This window comes from Carex rostrata, chromosome 29 (assembly GCF_964058835.1).
Source record: "Carex rostrata chromosome 29, lpCarRost1.2, whole genome shotgun sequence".
Taxonomy (NCBI): Eukaryota; Viridiplantae; Streptophyta; class Magnoliopsida; order Poales; family Cyperaceae; genus Carex; species Carex rostrata.
This window is the reverse complement of record NC_135946.1, coordinates 2,076,503-2,096,265: the sequence shown is the minus strand read 5'-3', so window position 1 is coordinate 2,096,265 and position 19,763 is coordinate 2,076,503. Positions and strand designations below refer to the sequence as shown.

The following is a 19,763-nucleotide window of genomic DNA, read 5'->3' as shown; positions in this document are numbered from 1 at the left end:
ATAAAGAAAATAGTTCCAACTAATGACATATATATCAACGTTTAATAAGTATTTATCTGACCCCAATTATTATTTTTCTACGAAGACTAAACAAGAAATTTGAAAAAAAAGAATTCTGAGCAAAAAATGTTCACTAAACGTTTTAAAGAAGATATGGAAATAATTTAATAAAAATACGTTAAGGACTGGATGCTTTAGTGAATTGTGGTAATAATTGTTGTAGTTTCAAACAAACACGAGGAATTGGGGTAATTCATATCACTAAAGTGACTCCAATTTTGAGTTTTGATCCAGACCATCAGATCTGTTTTGGCGAAATAAATAATGCTGGTAGATTCTAATCGAACGGTCGAGATGTAAACCGAAATATTATGTTACCTGAGATGATTCGACTCAGAGGTGCATGGGGACTAGTAAATTGGGGAAATTTTTCTGAGTTACGGGGATTTTTTATGGCACTTAACAAATAAACGGGTTATATCAGGATAGTTCATAACCCTGATCAGTTCCGTAAAACATATTCGCTGCAGGTTTAGATGAGAAATATCAAATATTAGAACTAAACAAGTGAAATTTTATGTCGAAATGGATGCATGTGTTTTTTTTTATTTTTTATTTTTATTTTTATGAAGGTAGTAGTGACTTGTGATCAGGGGCGGACCCAGGATTTTCGTCGGAGGGATAAAAAAATATTGAATCGGATTTAGATCCATTAACTAATTAGATATTTGATTAAAAAACATTGCTTTAACTTGTACTTTCCAATACTCTGACTTGTAATTTCTGATTCTCTGACCTATAATTCTAATTATCAATTATAATTTAAGAAATTAATTTTAATTTTAACTTTAAATTTAGCCCGAATTATAATTCAAACATTCAGAGGGAGGCAAAAAAAATTTCAGAGGGGGCAAAGTCGATCGGAACATCCCAAAAACCACTAAAACTCAAAATCCAAGAAAGACAGCTGTCACACCCCGTAGCCACCAACTACGGAATGCGACCGGTACCCTGCCGTAAACATACGGTTTCCCGTATGCCTACTAGGCAATTACGATTAATTTTTTTTTTTTTTTACATCTAAAATAATCCCAAAATACCCCACATGCACACATCATACATAACCCCAAAAATATCCAACATCACAACATGTCCCCAAAATATTCCCAAATAATAACCCCAACATCGAACACACATCACATGTTCTAATAAAATACCATATCATACAAGTCAGACACAATACAGATAAGTATGTCATACCGAACAGTATTCCATACAGGTACAAAAGTGGTTCATGACATAGAGAATATATAACATCAAAAGCATGTGTACATCTCTAGTCAAATACCATACCAAACTAAGTAGCAAGGTGACCTACGGCTGTCGTGCCTCTCCCGGATCAGCCGCACCAGATCCTGAAAAAGAATAACCCAACGGGCGTGAGAATAAATTCTCAGTGCGATAATTTCCACAAATGAATCCCTGGACTTGCAATCAAACTTTATTTTCAAAATGAAATCATTAACAACACATTGCACATATATAACACTATATAAACATAAATGCATACCTGACATCAGATAATCGAATGAATTACAACACAAGAGTTATTAAATCGAATTTCAAATCAAAGAACAATCAGGCTTAATTATTTTAATCAGTCTGGTAGCAACTACCGATGTACCACCCAGCTGTACCACAAACCCGTCGACAACGGTAGGGTTCCAGACACCTACCGAAGGCCACCCTACTGAACTGTATATGACACCCATCGGTAGTGCTTGGCTTAACCATTTCCTAAATTTCTAGTTACAAGTCATATTCAGAAAATTCTTTAAGAATCATAATCTCAACCGACCATTCAAACGCATATCACATCGGATCATGCATACGACATTTCACACTAGTCACCCATATTCCTACAATTCACAATTCGTTTCATACTGCCCTTACCCCAACCGGTTTGGGGACTTACGCGAGCCTCGGTAGACTAAAGTTTTAGAATCCTCTCAAAACCCGTGCACCAGGTTTTGCAAATTGGTCACACATTGGTGATCCATAACATACCATTTTTCTCATTTCCAATTCCGGTGACTTTTCATCTAAGATCAGATCATAATAGATCGACACAAACGTAATCAATACCAATATGCAAGTCAATCAGATTACCGAAATTCGAGTTCGACAATATTAGGGTATGCAATGCAATGCACAATTCATATAATGCAACAACAAGAATATTCAACATGTCAATTGAATTACAATTTAATTCTGAAAATAAAACATCAGACAAGTCCAGAAATCCCGCACCTTAGCGTATAGCGTACACCTGCCTAAGGTTCAGACGTCTCGAAGGATCCCGAAAGACCTCGCCTTACCGATTCAACACCTACTATTAATATTAATTAGGTTTAGATCAAGAATTTCAAAAATTAGGGTTTAAAACACTCAATTAGGGCTAAACAGGGTGTTCCTTGCGGCCCGCAGAAACCCCAGACCGAGAGCAGCGTTTTTTTTTTTTCAGAATTTCCATTGCGGCCCGCAACATGCTCTGTTTTTCATCCAGAGGCTCTGGAAATTTTCAAGTTTTGCTTGCGGCCCGTAACAGAAGTCTTGCGGCCCGCAACCAATACACAGATTTTTTTGACTACTTAGGTTTTAACTCGATTCGATCGGTGTCGATTGCAATAATTTCCAAAGGGTTCAGTATAACAGTTCTAAATGGATTAATTGAGCTACACAATACTCAATTCAATTTAATTTCCCATTATCCAAAATCCCAAAACCCTAGTTCCAAGTTTCAAAGTCCAAATGATAAAATTCAATCAACATAATCGCAATCGATACGATAATCGAATTAAACTCAATCAATTCAACACAAATTCTGAAATTTCAAACCAAAATTCAAAGAAAGGAAATTCAAGGGTTTACAAGAAATCAAAGGATAGAATTTATACCAATTTAGAGATTAGAATCGAGTAGAGAACGTCGTTCTGATTTCGAAACTACGATCGGCTCGATCTATCGCTCAAACTTCACTCTCTTTCTCTCTTTCTCTATGGTTTCGGCCACACACACCTCTCCACCGAACACACACACAGAAATTCGGTATGCCCAAGGAAAGAAGAAAGGTTTGGGTGATATGTACTTGGAATTTTTCTAATAGGCCCCTCTATTTTGTTGAAATTACAAGGGATGGCTATTTTGCACATGAAACCTCTTATTAAATTTTTAATACATCTCAATCCTTTCTAAAATTAATTCTAATATATATATATACCATTTTAATTATATATATAAAATTTTTAGTAATATATATATATTTATGTTTTATTACATAAATTCCTTTATATCCATTTTAATGCATATTAGCTTCTAAATATAATTTGTATTATATAACTAAATAATCAAACAATATAGTATATATATTTATTTTTATAAGAAATTTAGGAGAATGTTACAACAGCTGCCCTCCCTGGTGTACTGTAGATCTGTCCCTACTTGTGACCATTTCATTTCAACATGAAACTGTGATTTAGAAAGTACAAAATGTTTGCTATATTAATGTACTTTCTAGATAATATTATTAACTTAGGTCATGCCCATGGCTAATCATGAAAATGATATTCTCAACTTAGGCCCATAAACAAGAATTAATTTTCAAAAACAAGACCAGGCCCAATTTGATGTTGTGGTTACTAAGAAAACATAGGAAAAGAAAATTATAAAGTGAAAGAAAAGGAAAAAAGAAGAAGAAAAGAGATAGGAAAATTAAGTTGAAATTTGTGTGTATACAAAACATGTCTATTGAATAATTTCATAATTAAATAAATTGAAATAATACTTAAAAAAGTTGTTGCACACAAAATCTATGAACTTTTCTAGTACAAATCACTATTGGACTCCATATAATTAATAAAGTGTGAGTACACAACCATTTGTTTATTATTTGTCATGCATTTCTAATGAGATACGTCAAAGCATAATTATTAATATTTTTGCATCATTGTTTCTCTTTTTTCTCATGTTATTTTTAAAGCACAAATCTACTCCTAATTTTTGAGTCCTAATTAAGAGTTTCACTTAATAAATAAAAAGTAAGATTTTAAATAGCAAAAAAATAAAAAAATAAAATTCAGTTTAGTGGGTTTTGAAACTTTTAATAATAAGTTATTGGAGAGAATCAAATATCTAATTAGAAAATTATTACTATTTACTTAATAATTTTCTTTTAAATATAATTACCGTGATATTATTATTTAACTTTATCAACTTTATCTAATTGAACACTTATATTATTCCAATAATTATATATTCTAACAAGAAAATAATAGTTAGTGTAGTCATAGATAGTAAAGTTGATAATCAAGTATTGCCGGCTTCAAGTCTCGCTTCTAGGAGAAATTTTGAGTATTGGCGTTGGAATCTCATTTTAAAAAAAAAAAATTGTCTTAATTCGGAGTCACTAAATTACCCAAAATTAGTTGTTTATTTCGCAGGTTTATAGAATAATAAAATATTTTAAATTATCCAGACCGACATAAATTTTTCTAGTCTGGACATTTTAAAAAATATTCAAAAATTATAAACAATTTTGTATTTTATTATATTTTTTTAGAAATATTACAAAAACAAAATTCCGAGAAATATGTCCTTGTTCACATTAAACTTATATTATAACATTTATAATCTTGGGTCGTGCATAATCTTTTTTTTTTTATTTGGGTTACTTATATTAGTATCCAAAAGAATTGTAATCTTAGATTAAAAAATAAAAGAAAGGGGATCCCTCAACAACATTTCATGTAAAATATTCCAGACGATTTTCTATAATCTTAATTATTAAAATAGTTAATATCATATATGTTATTTAATTCTCTTTTTATATAATTTTGAAGGATGAGAAAAGTTTTTTCTTATAATATTATCAGTGTAATTTTTTGTGATAAGCGGCCTAATTATTTGGCAAAAAAAAAAAAAATTCGGGTCCTTCTATTTGAAAGCAAATATCCTTTCCGGTATGTGTTAGGTGAAACCCACTACATTATGACTTCAGATTAATTTGAAAAACCGATATATATTCAGAATAACACAGGGCTAATATTATTTGTGCTTTGAGATTCGTGCAAACTTAAAATAACAGTCTGTATCCACTAATCGTAAAGGATTCCTTTTTACGGTACCAGGAACTATTTGGTACCTCCGCAATGCTCTGTACCTCTGCAATGACAACAAAGAAAGAACACACAAGAATTCCAACGGATGCCTGATCGTATTCGTTCAATTGGCATCAAGATTCAAAAAACAATCTCTCCTTCTTATTAAGGAGCTTAATGTCTAGATCCTGCAAGGGTCCTGATTTACTGTTTTTTTTTTTCGGAATGATGCTCAGCCGTTGAATTTTCAGATCGCACATAGATGAATTTTTCAAATTATGAGCTTCAACACTTAAGTATGCACTGGTCGCGCCGCATATGATTCCAGTGCCCGTAGACCGTGCGCCGCACCCGTGGAATGTGCCTCTGAACCACGCACGGCACCTGCGGACCGAGCTTGTGCATTGCGCACCCTTTTTCTTTTTCTTTTTCTGCTGAAGGCAGAATTCGAACCCAGTTGGGTTTTGTTGGTGCCAAAATTCTTATCATTACATTAGAGTTCACATGTGTTATCTTGTAGATAAATATAGTATTTAACTATTTTTCTCTACAAATTTAATTTAAATTATGTATCCTCCTTATTAAGAAGCTTAATGATTTTTACTACATAATTTGCTCCCGTTGCTGTGTATGGGCATGATTACTAGTTTAAAATAATGCATCTGCACATATCTTAAAGCAAAATTTGAGTTACTTTGGAGTCTCGACGAAACAAAAACAAGATCTCCAAAAGTAAATCAAATTTTAAGCTTAGATCTGGACTGTCCGATCAGTACAAGCACGAATATTAAAGATATCTGACGGTACTTCAGGCTTAAATGCATAACTAATTAAGATCAATACAAGTTGTGTCCGATAATCGAGTGTTACGAGTATGACTAGGTTTTATATATTCATTTATACACTCTTGATTACTTATTTTTAGTTATTGTTGGTTAATTTGTCTATAAAGAATAATAAAATTGGTATTTATATCACTTTTTTTGCTCAAACAAATTTTAAGTACAAGGTGCATGCAGTACTTGACTGCTACAGTGCACCTAATTGTCAAAGAGAAATCGCACAAGAACAAGCTGTAGAGAGCGCAATGCGGTACCTCAATCACCTGGCCTACTGTTCTTTAATCAATCTGATTTCCCTTATATATGTTTATATAATAAGCTTAGAACCTTTCAATGGCGTCTATTAATTGTGCATATAAAATTATTACTTATTAGTTACCTTTAGACTAAAGGTAACTAATAAGTAATAATTTTATATGCACAATTAATAGACCCCATTGAAAGGCTTTAGTCCCTGTTATTTAAAGAATATATATTAGACATGTTTTTTATGGGATTCACTTCTGGACAATTTTTTATTTATGGAAATTATTATTAAATAATAGGGAGAAACATAAAGGGTAGCTGAAATTATTACTTTTTGGAGAATCTCAACCATTCAAATACATTCCGCACGAATCTCAAAGCTCAAATAATACTGACCTCCCGCGCTATCCCGAATAGGCACCGGACACGTCGGTCAAGCAAAATATGAGATATCTCAGGGGATACACACTCAAAGCTTTTCTAACAACATAATTGAGTTCCTGTTACAAACCAGATTGTATGTGGCCAAATCATTGTGAAGTTGTTGCCATAAAAAAAAAAAAATGGCTCTAAAGTTTGAATCCGAAACATTTTTTCTCATTCATCTATGGCATCGAAAATCCCAACTATTTTTTTTATTTTCCTATATTGTTTAATAATATTTTCTCTAAATAAAAAATTCTTTCGCTTCTGGCTCATTTTGCAATGTGTTATTTGGTTGCTCGTTGATAAGTTGTTAAGAGCAATCTTGAAATTTTGTGTATCAAGTAATTTCTCTTTAAGGTGTTACAAAATTATAAGCATAAAAACAATATAGTTGATAAAGATATTTTAACACAGTTGGATCTTGAATTGTAAACAAAATTTATTTTAATATTTTCCTTTTTTTACTATTTTTTTTAATTGTAAGCATAAAAATATACAGTTGGTCAAAATATTAATTTTATTAAACTCTAACTTAGATGATATTAATAAATATTAATATATTACATTATTTAATCTGAGAAATTTACATTAAATTGTTAAATGATGAAATCAAAATGAATCCACAAAATCTACTTCATTTGTTGTAAAAAGAAAAAAATCTTATTCTTTTTTTTCTATTTTGAATTATTGTATTGATTATAACCTCGAAATTTCTTTGTTATGATATTTTAATTTTGTATAATAATTTTTTTGGATTAATTTCATGTACTTAAGTAAAAATTAATATATAATTTTTTCATTAGCCAAAATTTGAGAACTTTACAATATGCTATTTTGATAATTCATGAAATACATGTATGATTCAATATAATGAATTTGGTTTATTTATTTTTGTTTGTGGCACTAGACCAATTCATGAAATTAATGTATGATTTAATTTCATTATTTTTGTTTAGATTTGGAAATTTTATGAAACTTGAATTGTGAGAGCTTTTATTAAGTAATTTACAAGTTTATATATTTTAACATTTATATGGAATTTGTGCTAAATAAGAGTCATAAATAAGATAAAATTTGTTTGTTACTCCATTATATCTTATGAGTAGGTATTTGGTTTTCTTCAATAACTTAGTTTGAAAATTTTAAAAATCCATAAAATTAATGTTAATATTTTTTATATTTAGAATATTCATTTTTATTTAACAAGTGAAGTTCTTAATTAGGATTTAGGACTAAAAAATTTGATCAAGTACAATTGTGCTTTTAAACAACATAAAAAAAATTCAGAGAAACCATGATGCATATATATAATGATAGTTACGCATGCAATTTGACCTATATCATTAAAAATGCATGCCTAATAACAGATGGTTGTATATAGTCACACTTTATCTATTATATTGGATCCAAACTAATGAGTTGTACCAGAAAAGTTCATAATTTTTTCATGCAACAACTTTTTTAAGTATTAATTATGTTCAAAGTATTATATATGAAAACTATTCCTTTTTATCAAAAGACCAGGCAGAGGCTGTCAGGTGTTGCCATATTTTATGTTTAGATGTGCTTGAATTAGTAAAAAAATAGATTATTCTTTGTTTGTCTTTTGTGAATTGACATTCTATTTTACTATCTTAAATTTAAATTACTAACTCAAATCTTCATTCAAACACATAAATAAATGTTGCCTTAATTTCTTGGCGCTTTCACATTTTATTAAATCGTATTGATAAACTAAGAAGATTTCTTGTTCTTTTATTTCGTTTTCTTTCTCTTTGTATTTATTTTTTAGAATGAAGTATAATTTTTTTAATTATTTTTTAAACTAATAGCATGTTTTTATAAATAAAAAAATTATACTATAAGAAGATAGTTTTGATTTTTTTTTTTTTTTTTTAACTGCAAGCGGCAAGATTATCTTTTTACCATAGTTGACTCAGCTTCTGCTGTCAAATAGTCATACATATATGGGTACCAATAAAATAGCAAATAAATACTAGTTTGTAAATTCATAACAAATTATATGTGATATGTTTACGCTGACACAACATTTCATATTGACTTGCATTTAAAATTTGCATGTGATATGACTTGTCATAACATTGACATATATACATTAATTGGTGGCATTATATTTGACAAGCTGCATTCATTAGTTTATTCATTAGTTTATGATCCCTGACACTCCTGCCAAATAAAGTTAATGTTAATTTTTTCTGCAAAAGATATTTCTAATTCTAGTTATTTTAATTTTTCAAAATTTTGATAGTGTAAAAGTAACCGAAAGAAGTTAAAGAGTTAGACTGATTCATTAAGAAAAAAAATAATCTCTCAATAACACTTCCATGCAAGAAGTTAATTTATAGATGATTTTTTCTAATCTAACTGTTTATTCATAATTAACTTATCGATCAAAATTTTGTTCTAATTGTCAAAATCTGAACAGGTAGTCGGTTAGATTTGACATGAATTGTTGAATTTGAAATGAATTGAAAATGACTTTCTGAAGCTTATATTTAATTAGACGAACCCTCAAATTAATTGGGAGATGGTTAAATTTTGTATCCTAGTAAATTAAAAGAAAATAAAATTTTGAAGAAATATATAGAGAGATTCTCTTCCTTCACCCTGCAAATCGATGCTCGTTCTTAAATTTTCGAAGTTTCATGGGCCACGCCAACAATTTGGGCCTGGCCTTATTTTGGAAATTAAAATCAATTCCGGTTCAAGGGCCTAAGTTCATTATATAATTTTCATGAATTGGTTTCATGATTAACCATGAGATCCCTATCCATAAAGATTAGAAGTGCACATGGGTAGTTGAAAAAAATGTTGGTTTGTAATTACTCATTTGGTAGTCACTATTTTGTTTCTCAAAATAAAAATAAAAATAAGATTAGAATAGAAAGGAGATTACTTTAAATCCAAACCAATACATAATGTTTGAGGTGTATTCTTGTTAACAAAATGAAATAATAAAGGGAAAATTGGTTATTTGCCACTCCAAAACTTTTAAATTTGAAAAATGTCATCCCGAAATTTGAAATTGTAATAATGCCACTCTAAACTTCGTTAATTTTTAATTTTGCCACTCCAAATAATTAATGACTACGATACCCTCCCTTCTTCGATCTCTTCTTCTTCTTCTTCTTCTCTTGTCCCCTCTTCTTCTTTATATTCTCCTCCCATAACCACGGTCATGTCAAAAATGGAAAAAAAAAATCTCAAATTATAAAGCCGAATCATTACTCTAATAGCGACAAATTAAAACTTTGCATTCCAGTAAGTAATATTTGACTAGCCTAGCTAATTATTCGAATACACAATTTTTCCATCCTAAAAAGGATCCTTTTCCATTGTTAACACATTTTTGAAAATAGAGTTCACCCATAGACAGACTTTACAATTGCGGGTGCAGTATGAAAAGGTTACAAACATGAAACCAATCTTATGTCGTCTTCAATGGGACGCATGACACATCATACCAGATTGCACATTAAATTTTGGTGCAGAATATTGTTTCCTTTCATAGAGTAAGAATCATACTCAACCATGACAAAGAAGACAGTGCTCTAAAATTATTCAAAAAAACAGATGAAAACAGTACATGATTCGGCTTTATAATTTGAGAGCTTTTTCTCATTTTTGACATGGCCATGGTTATGGGAGGAAAATATAAAGAAGAACATGAGGCATGAGAAGAAGAAGAGGAGAAGAAGGGAGAGTATTTTAGTTATTAATTATTTAGAGTGGCAAAATTAAAAATTAATGAAGTTTAGAGTGACATTATTACAATTTCAAATTTCAGGATGACATTTTTCAAATTTGAAAGTTTTCAAGTGGCAAATAACCAATTTTCCCAATAATAAAAGGTTGTATTACACAATTATTTTTTATAAATTACCAACTGCAAATTATTAATATAACATAAACAATACATTTTTTCTTTATCTTTCACTGCTTCATATTTAATCGATGAGCATATTTATATATTCATAATTTTGCTGAGCAAAAACCACATTCCTTCTAACTATTTTTTGAAATCTGCAATTAACCATGGAATTAATTCAAACTAATAAATTTTCTTGTAAGAATGTTATAATCTAATTATATATAATTTTTGAAAAGTTGTGAAATGGAAACTTAAAACACTAAAAATGCACTTCTTAAATTTTAACATAGATTTAACTGAATTTTCAAAATTTTATATCTTGAAATATTTGAAAATTTCATTTTTCAAATATGATAATAATATTGATAATGTTATTACTTTGTGATAAGATTGGATAATGAGACTTGATTTGGTCTCAAAAACACTTGAAACATTTTCATATATCAATATTTTATAATTGATATAACTAAACATTTTCTATCGAATGATGCGCTAACTAAAGTTTATTTTACATATTTCTGTAAAAAAAAAATGAATTGTCAAAATTTAAAATAATATATACAAAACATGTTTATAAAAACAATATATATAAAGCATGTACCTTAAGATCAATCATGCATTTAAGATAAAAATTATTCAGCTTGATAGCGTTAAATTTATAAATAGGTATTTGATTTTCTCTAATAACTTAGCATCAAAACATTAAAATCCACTAAAATGGATGGTAATAGTTTTATTTATTTAGAAATTTTTTTTATTTAACAACCGAAGCTCTTAATCAGGACTCAAGAACTTGATGGAATGGATTTCATCTGTGCTTTTAAAACAACATGAAAAAAATAAACAATGATGCATAACTATTAATAGTTAGGCATTTGACATATATCATTAGAAATGCATGCCACATAGAGAAATGGCTGTGTACTCACACTTTATCAATTATACCGGGTCCAATAGTGATGAGTATACCAGAAAAGTCCATAAATTAATTTTATCTGGGACAACTTTTTAAGTATTAGACATATTTTGCATACACATAAATTTTGACTTAATTTCCCGGGCCTACACATTTATTCAATAGCGATGAGCAACTAATTAAGCAGTTTATTGCTTCTACCTATCTCTTTTTTTTCCCTTTTCATTCTCTTTATAAATTTTATTTTTCCATGTTTTCTTGGTAATCACAGTTGGAACTTGGGCCTCGCTTTATTTTGGAAAATTAATTTTAGTGCATAACCCAAGGTGAGAACATGATCCATACAGATTTGAATAGAAAGCAGAGTTAATTTAAATATCCAAATCCAAGCTATGCAATTTGGCATGTTGATGTCGCTTGTTAATAAAATGGAATGCCTAATATGGTAATTAACAGGTAAAATTGGTAATGAAACGTATGTAGCTAGAGCAGATAATACTATTAATCATGTCTATGTTCACATCGTGTTGAATGAATGCTGATATAAATTCAAATTAAAGTGAAAACTCAATATTTTCAATATTAAGGCTTGAAAGAATCATTTTTTATCTATTAATAAATAGTAATATTCTCAGTATCAGAGGTTGTATGTTTAAAAACGAATAGATATTCATTATGAATATTGAAATTTGAAAGGCTAGACATTGACACTGCACTCTCTCTCTCTCTAGTCTCTATTAAGACACATTTTATTATAGTGATAACATTTAAAGGTTTGGATCGACTTTTTAGACTTTGAAAATTGAAAAACGAGTTAGTTGCATGGGACTTCATAAACAATCGATTTGATATTAGCCAACCACTCACTCTCTCTCTCTCTCTATATATATATATAAGATGGGCTACGGTGAGTTGTGAAGTAAAGCGACTATTTTACTTTACGCTCATATTTTGTGATTTTTAAGTTCAAAACGTCGATCCGAACCGTTCATCTTGTTCTCCATATTGAAATGTGCTTGGAGACCACATTTTACATTTTTTGGAATTTTTTAACTATTTATTAAGCAATTTTGAAAGTCGCTGATCTGATGGTCCAGAAAATTTTACTGTTTTTTACTGTTCACAGCAAAACAGCAATTTTAAAAAATGCTTAATAAATAGTAAAAAAATTTCAAAAAATATAAAATTTGGTCTCCAAGCACATTTAAATATGGATTAAACATGTAACGGTTCGGATCGGTCATTTGGACTTTCAAAATAAAAATACGGCGTGAAGTAGAAACGCGTTTTACTTCGCAACTCACCGTAGCCCACCTCTCTCTCTCTCTCTCTCTCTCTATATATATATATATATCTCCATTATTATATTAAGCACATACATGTCCTGATCTGTTAACGGCTACGATTGAAGTTAGTTAAAAACATACTCTCCACACATAGTGTCACACGATACATTATAATTAAATTTGAGAAGACTCGGCAGCCATATATTTCTCTCCATCCGTCAAATATGTTTCCTTATTTTTCCTACTCGGCAACATTATATTTCTCCACGAAATATGTTTTCTTATTTCTTCTTTTAGCAATACAAAAACACCTCAGGTATACCATAGATTAATTGTTATCGAAATCAGAGATATTGAAAGCATTTGAAACAACACAAGTAGCTCAAATCATAAATCCAAACATAGTCCAGAAACAAAAGCAAATAGAAACAAAGATATAAATGTTGATGAGAAAAACATTAGACAAATGGCTAATATCCAGCGCTCTAATAGTCTATTCATTCAAAAGAAACAAATAATTATCCTGAGATTTCTACTTGTAAACACAATGAAACCATTGCCCTCAAATTCCAAAGATGATGAAGATAACCCATTTTTTCCTACAAAAACATTTAATTAAAAGCTAATATTAGCAGAATCAGCAAATGTACGCGTTGTCAATGTCCAAACATTTTGAGTTTCCCAAGCGCAAATTACCAATCTATTTCAAACTAAACTCCCTAAGATGTGATAGGATGAATGAACAATGATACAGATTCTATATAAATACATATGCATACCAAGGCAGTTAACAAAGAGGAGAAACAAGCGATATATAACCAATCAAAAATAATATACATTGATGTTAGACCTATCTGGCTGGGGCAATGAGACTTAAGAAAATAAAAAAAAATACCTTCACAAGGATTGATGAAGCGACTGGCTAGCATAGACTGGGAAGAAACCATGTGCACTTTTCGAAAGGGCAAGGTACCCTTTCAACTGTACCAGCCAAAATATCATGTACATAAGGTTTATCTTCATAGGAATTGATGAAATAAATACAACCTTCTCTGAATCCAATAGAAGGTCTAGCAGTCATGGAGAAACCAGTCATCTCCTCTAAAAACAGAACTTGGTTCCCTATGTTATCGATTCTGACCCAGCATGCTTGCCCATCTAATCCATCAAATTGAAGCTTGTAAATGTGAAAGATCGAATTCTCCACAATGTTATTGTCCCAGTTCTAAAACCAAGACACTCTCAGAATTATTCCTAACGACTCGACAAGGTAAGATTCTCTAATTTGTAGACAAGCGAGGTTGCCCTTGTCAAACAAATTATATTTCCCCACCTCATTCTCAGGTGGCGGTATCTTGTGCAACAACTCTTTCGAGCAAGCATTAAAAACATCTGTTGTCCTTGCCGCACCTGTAAAAAATAACATACCTTGCCAATAACAAATGTTGTAGAAGTATCCTTGGTGTTGTTGTTGTTGTTCAACCCACTTATTGTTCTGTTGATCATAGCAGGCCCATCGTAATATGTTATCCCAAAACGGCGAATAGTTCCGATTAACGACGACAATGCTCCGATTATGAATGGGATCTGTGCCTGTCCAGACCATCCTAGGGGAATAAAGACCTATACGAGGCCAAGGAAACAAAAATTGATCTCGTGTGAGGGGATTGAAAAAAGAAATGGTATCTTCCTTGAAGTTGTTGATGACAAGGTAATGGCTGAAAACTCCCCCGTTGATCCATATCCTGTTTGTCTTGGATTGATTTAAACGGATCGTAAGGGTTTGACGGGAGGAAACAGTGTAAAATTGCAGTCTTACACTTAGAGTACCATCAGTGTGGTCATCTTTTATCTCCGATAACTCGAGTAACCAAGGGAGTTGTGATGGAGGGTCAGAGAGAGGGGTTGAGGACCGCCAGGTCTTGCATGCGGCACGGAATCGGATGAAATCAAGGATGTCAGAAAGGTTTTTGGCAATGATTTGGATGAGCTCCGGTGGGAGCACCATCCAATCCTTTTCTTGTTCCAACATTGAGCGTGAGAGAGAAGGGACTCTCCACAGCTGCGAGAAGGCACCAAGGTTTTGGTTTAGATTTATTTTGAAAACACAACATTCATACATTTTTTTTTTTTTTGAACAAGCTTTAGTAAAGAGAGCAGCTATAAATTTCTTTCTAAAAATGTTATTGTGGAAATATATTTTTTTCAATAGCTTTGCCGTTTTGCCTTGCCAAAAGATCTATGTTACCGCTTAATCCTCTGCTGCTAAATATAAATAATCATTAAATATCTTTCCTTTTTTTATTTTTATTTTTTTCAATATCTACAGAACCTAAACCCTAAATAAATCTTGTCAAACCGACACCCTCCTCGCTACTATAATTATAAATCCAGTTGTGCTTTTGCTTTTGGTGCATTATTATATTCCATGCAATTTAACCGTTTTGTCTAGGACTTGAATTTCAATTTTTTTAAGGTGAATTTTACATTGAAAAAAAAATCGTGCTTTTTTATTTTTATTTTAAAGTGAGGTATACATGATGACACGCACAAATAGAGAAATAGTTGAAATTTTTTTAGCCTTGAAAAATATAAAACAAAATTAAAAAATATATATTTTTCTCAATCACACTCAATTTTAAATTTTAAGAAAATTCCTATAGAAGGACTTAGTTTGTACTAATTCAACCATGCTGTAAATCTAAACAATTTGTACAAATTTTGTCCAACATGACTTAGGACCGTTCTCTGTTTTTTTTTTTTTTCTTCTTATCAAAACTATGTAGTCATGTAGACATGTACTCTGTTCACATTCTTGTTTAATTAGTTTAATTTACTTTTTAGATCGGAGTGCAGTAGATCCTGTGTGAACGAAGGTGGTAATATTGTGATCAACTTTGGTTGCAGTTTTTTCAATTCCTTCTCCAACTTACAAGTTTCCTTTTTTTTTTAGTCCAAAAGGCATCCAAGAAAAATTTGAAAAATAAAAAATTTAATTTGTAGTTTTTTTTCGGGCCACTACGTATGATATATTAAGTTCTATGTTTTGATAACGCTATTATTCATCCTGTCCTAATTTTTATTGTCAATATTACTATACATCCCGTCCAATTTTGTTTACTGTAAACATATATTATTATTTTTTTGTTTTTGAGAAACTTAGTAGGCAACAAGTCAGTGAATAAGCATGGACTATTGTGCTCATATGATTCATATCCTCACCAGCTGAGCTTTAACGACAAAAGCATAAACTGAAAGACACTCTAGGCGATAGGTCAAAACAGGAACGGACGAGGAGGTAGCTTCACAACAGATGTGCAGAGCTGAGGAGATGCAATTGGAAGTTGAACATATCAATTTTTTATTTTTTTTTTAAAAAGGTATTCAAAAAAGTTTTGCATAGTTATGATGGTTAAGGCTAAATGCTGAGTGAGTTTATGTAGTTATGTCTATTAGCAAAATTGAGGGTAAAGTTATGCAAAGTTTAGTTAATCAAATGATATATGCAGAGTTGAGGTTGGTTTGGTATAGTGTATGGTATAATAATGATACCACTTGTACCAGTATGTAAATAAGTGCATGACCTGAATTTTCAAATTACTAATATCGGGTTGGTACCAGGTTAGTGATATAGTGATATCTTGTGTTTCGAGTGCACGCTATTTTCCTATTGTATATTGTTGTTTGATTTCAGTCCTTTTTCTTTTATTTGACCCAAGCTGGCTAAACTTTCTAGATAGCAAAACAATGTCATAATTTCATAAATAATGAATACAGATTGTATCAATGGTTTGTCCTCTCTTGGCCTTACCAATTTTATTTTTCTTTCGGTGCTGAGGAGCTCTGTCTCTAATGGAACCATCACGTTTGAAGGTACCTTCATTCTCTCTCTTCAATGGAATGCATGACAGGCTTAGCTACTGAGTACTTTAGCAGATAAACGTGCCATTGGTAGAAACATCTTTCAAGCTTGTGATTGTTTCGGTTTCAAGTGATATTGAATGGAAATGCAAAAACTAAGAAGTGGAAGATTGCACGCAGGGTGCTCGATCAAATGCCTCAGTGACCATTAATATTTCCAACACATCCTTTCATTATTGAGTTTATTCATAATTTATGAACTACTACCAACAACTATTTTACTCTCTAGAAACTTTTCTACCTACTATACATGTGTTTCTATAGAATTTAATTATGTGATAAGAAGGATTCGTCCTTGCAAAGCAATATATTGATGTCTCTTTTGAGAAGTTTCTTGTAAGATACAAAATCACAGTTAAATGAGAAGAAAGAAAACATGGGAGTCAATAAGACATCATTATACTATGTTAGAGGACCATCTAACAAATTCAATATTCATGCTGATCAAGTTCGCACGAATCTCGATGCATATCGGATCACATTAATGAACTGAAACTAGGGAATCTTTGCCTTTTTGAACTAAGGAAGCAATACAAACGAGAAATAGTGACCATGATAGTTAATGTCAATCATTAATAGGTACGATATATATAGCACTTACAGTTTGTTTGAAAAGTAAAACATGGCTTGTTGATTACTTCCGAAAATAGCAAATTGGATGTAATTTGCAATGCTAACTCATATGCCATATGCATCTGCAATGCTAGCTATCTGTAATATAAATGTTATGGTAATACATATGCTTTTGTACTTATGGCTGCGAACTAATTAGTTGTAATTGTCACACAAACTAGATATAGTGATGAACGGTGTTCATTGCATGGTTGACATGCCTTAATTATTATGTTAAATCCAATTGGCTTTATTTAATTAAATTGATTTTTTTGGGAGGTAGGGAGAGAAAAGTGTCTTTGGAGTAGTCTTTCACTACTCTATCAATATCTTCATTTGCAAAGACCAAACAGTTGAGGTGAATCTTTTAACATGATCTCCTTATAAAAAGTATTTATAGAGTTGTAGATCAAAAATTATATATATTTTTTAGATTATTTTACTTTTTTTTAGATAAATAGAAAATTACTTGATCTAAATATTCTAAAAAATGAAAAATTTAGTTTACAAGTACATTTTCATACCGAGATAATATTGAACTATTAGGGTTCAATATTTGAACCTTGAAAAGAAAGATACTGATTCATACTATAAATCTATCTGTGCTATTCATAGTACCATAGCGTCACTCTTGGTAATCAATAATTTTATGTTTCTCAACAACGTACCATTCATAGTACCATAACTTAGTACCATAACTTTTGCCATGTTGATATATATGTTAAAAAACCAAAATTTATTTTATTTGAAAACAAATCAAACGATCTTATGCTGACTGATTTAAACGAAATCAAAAACAAAAATCAAAATCAAAACCACAAACTATTATGCTCTCATCATCTGAAAAAAAAAGAATAATATGGATATATCCTAAATAGCCTTCCTTTCTCCAATCTTATCTGTCATTGATTTAGTTCTTTTTCTTGATGTATAACCACATACGAATCCAGAAATTAATGTGAAACAAGCCAGGTATAGTCCTAAATAGATAACAAAAATAAATGAAATTCTTAAAATAGAAGATCACATAATCCATAGTTTTACATCAAATATAGAATACTACAAACATATTAGTTGCGTACCTAGGGTTGCCTTAGCAGAAATGCCAAAATTTATTTTCGGGAAGTTGACATTCAGAGTTAAGTTTGAGATTTTCATTTTATCGATATGTTGGGTGATATTGGGTTTTTCTGCTCTACGAGTATCGACCTTGGGACAATCTCACTCAGTTATGAAATCTTGCTTTTCTATGAATTGTAATATGCAGTGCTGGAGGAGCCAAAATGACATAAATTATTTTCAAAACAACTGCTATCACTAGATTTCTATTTTTGTGAATGTGTTTTTCAAAAACTTAATTAATATTGAATTTTTGGGTTGTGATAGTGACACATCAAAATATAACTGAATTATCAAAAATTTTAAATAATATTAAAAAATATAAATGATTGATAATTTTCTTATTTAAATTTCATGTTTATAAAACAATTTATATAATACTAGTTTTTTAATTTTCTCCAATGACTTAGCATCAAAACTTAAAAAACCACTAAAATGGTTGGTAATTCTTTTTTATTTTGCTTTTCCTTTTTATTTAAATTCAAATGAAACTTTTAATTAAAATTCATGAACTTGATGAAGTACATTTGTGCTTATAAAACAACATGAGAAACAATGATGATCATATATATATATCATGATAAATATTGATAGTTAGGCATTTGACATATATCATTAGAAATGCATGCCACATATTGATAGTTAGACATTTGACATATATCATTAGATATGCATGCCACATAAACAAATCGTTGTGTATTCACACCTAATCAATTATATGGGGTTCAATAGTGATGACTTGTACAAGAAAAGTTTATCATTTTCCTATGCGGCAAATTTTTTTTTCTAAGTTCATCGAATTATGAAAATTATTCTATGGGCATGTTTCACATACACAAATTTTGACTTAATTTTTTGGCCCTATATAATTCATTCAATGGCCTTGCACACCTCTTTTATTATTTTTCTTTTCTCTCTCTTTATGTTTCTTCATTTCTTTTTTGTTACTTCTTTTAATATGTTTTCTAAACAACTGTGGCAGCAACTTGGACCTGGCCTTGTTTTGGAAAATTATTTTTGCTGCATACACGGGCCTATGTTCAGTAGTAATTAAATTGGTTTTCATATGCATGCATTCATTTTCAAGCATGACCTAGTATATATCATTTTCATGAATTGGTTTTCATGATTAGCCATGGGTACATGACCCAAGGTCAGAACCTTTTCCATAAAGCTTTTGATCTGGTACATATTTCTATTAATAAACACTGCTTCCAAACCTACTCTTACATTTTGTTCGAAATATAACTAGTCTTGTAACGCCCAATTAAACATGGTAGTTTCTTTTATTAACTTGCCGCTGTTTGTCACAGTTCCATAACAACTTTAAAAGAAAATCTCGCGAAG

General features: G+C 30.6%; 1 long non-coding RNA gene across 1 annotated transcript; it reads right to left on the bottom strand.

Moving 5' to 3' along the window:
• Positions 1–1,231: 1,231 nt before the first annotated feature.
• Positions 1,232–3,033, bottom strand: LOC144546507 (uncharacterized). The gene is made up of 3 exons (XR_013508810.1): positions 2,958–3,033; positions 2,311–2,389; positions 1,232–1,415 (listed from the first exon to the last, which is right to left on the bottom strand). It is a non-coding gene; the product is annotated as an uncharacterized LOC144546507 (long non-coding RNA).
• Between the last annotated feature and the right edge of the window lie 16,730 nt (positions 3,034–19,763).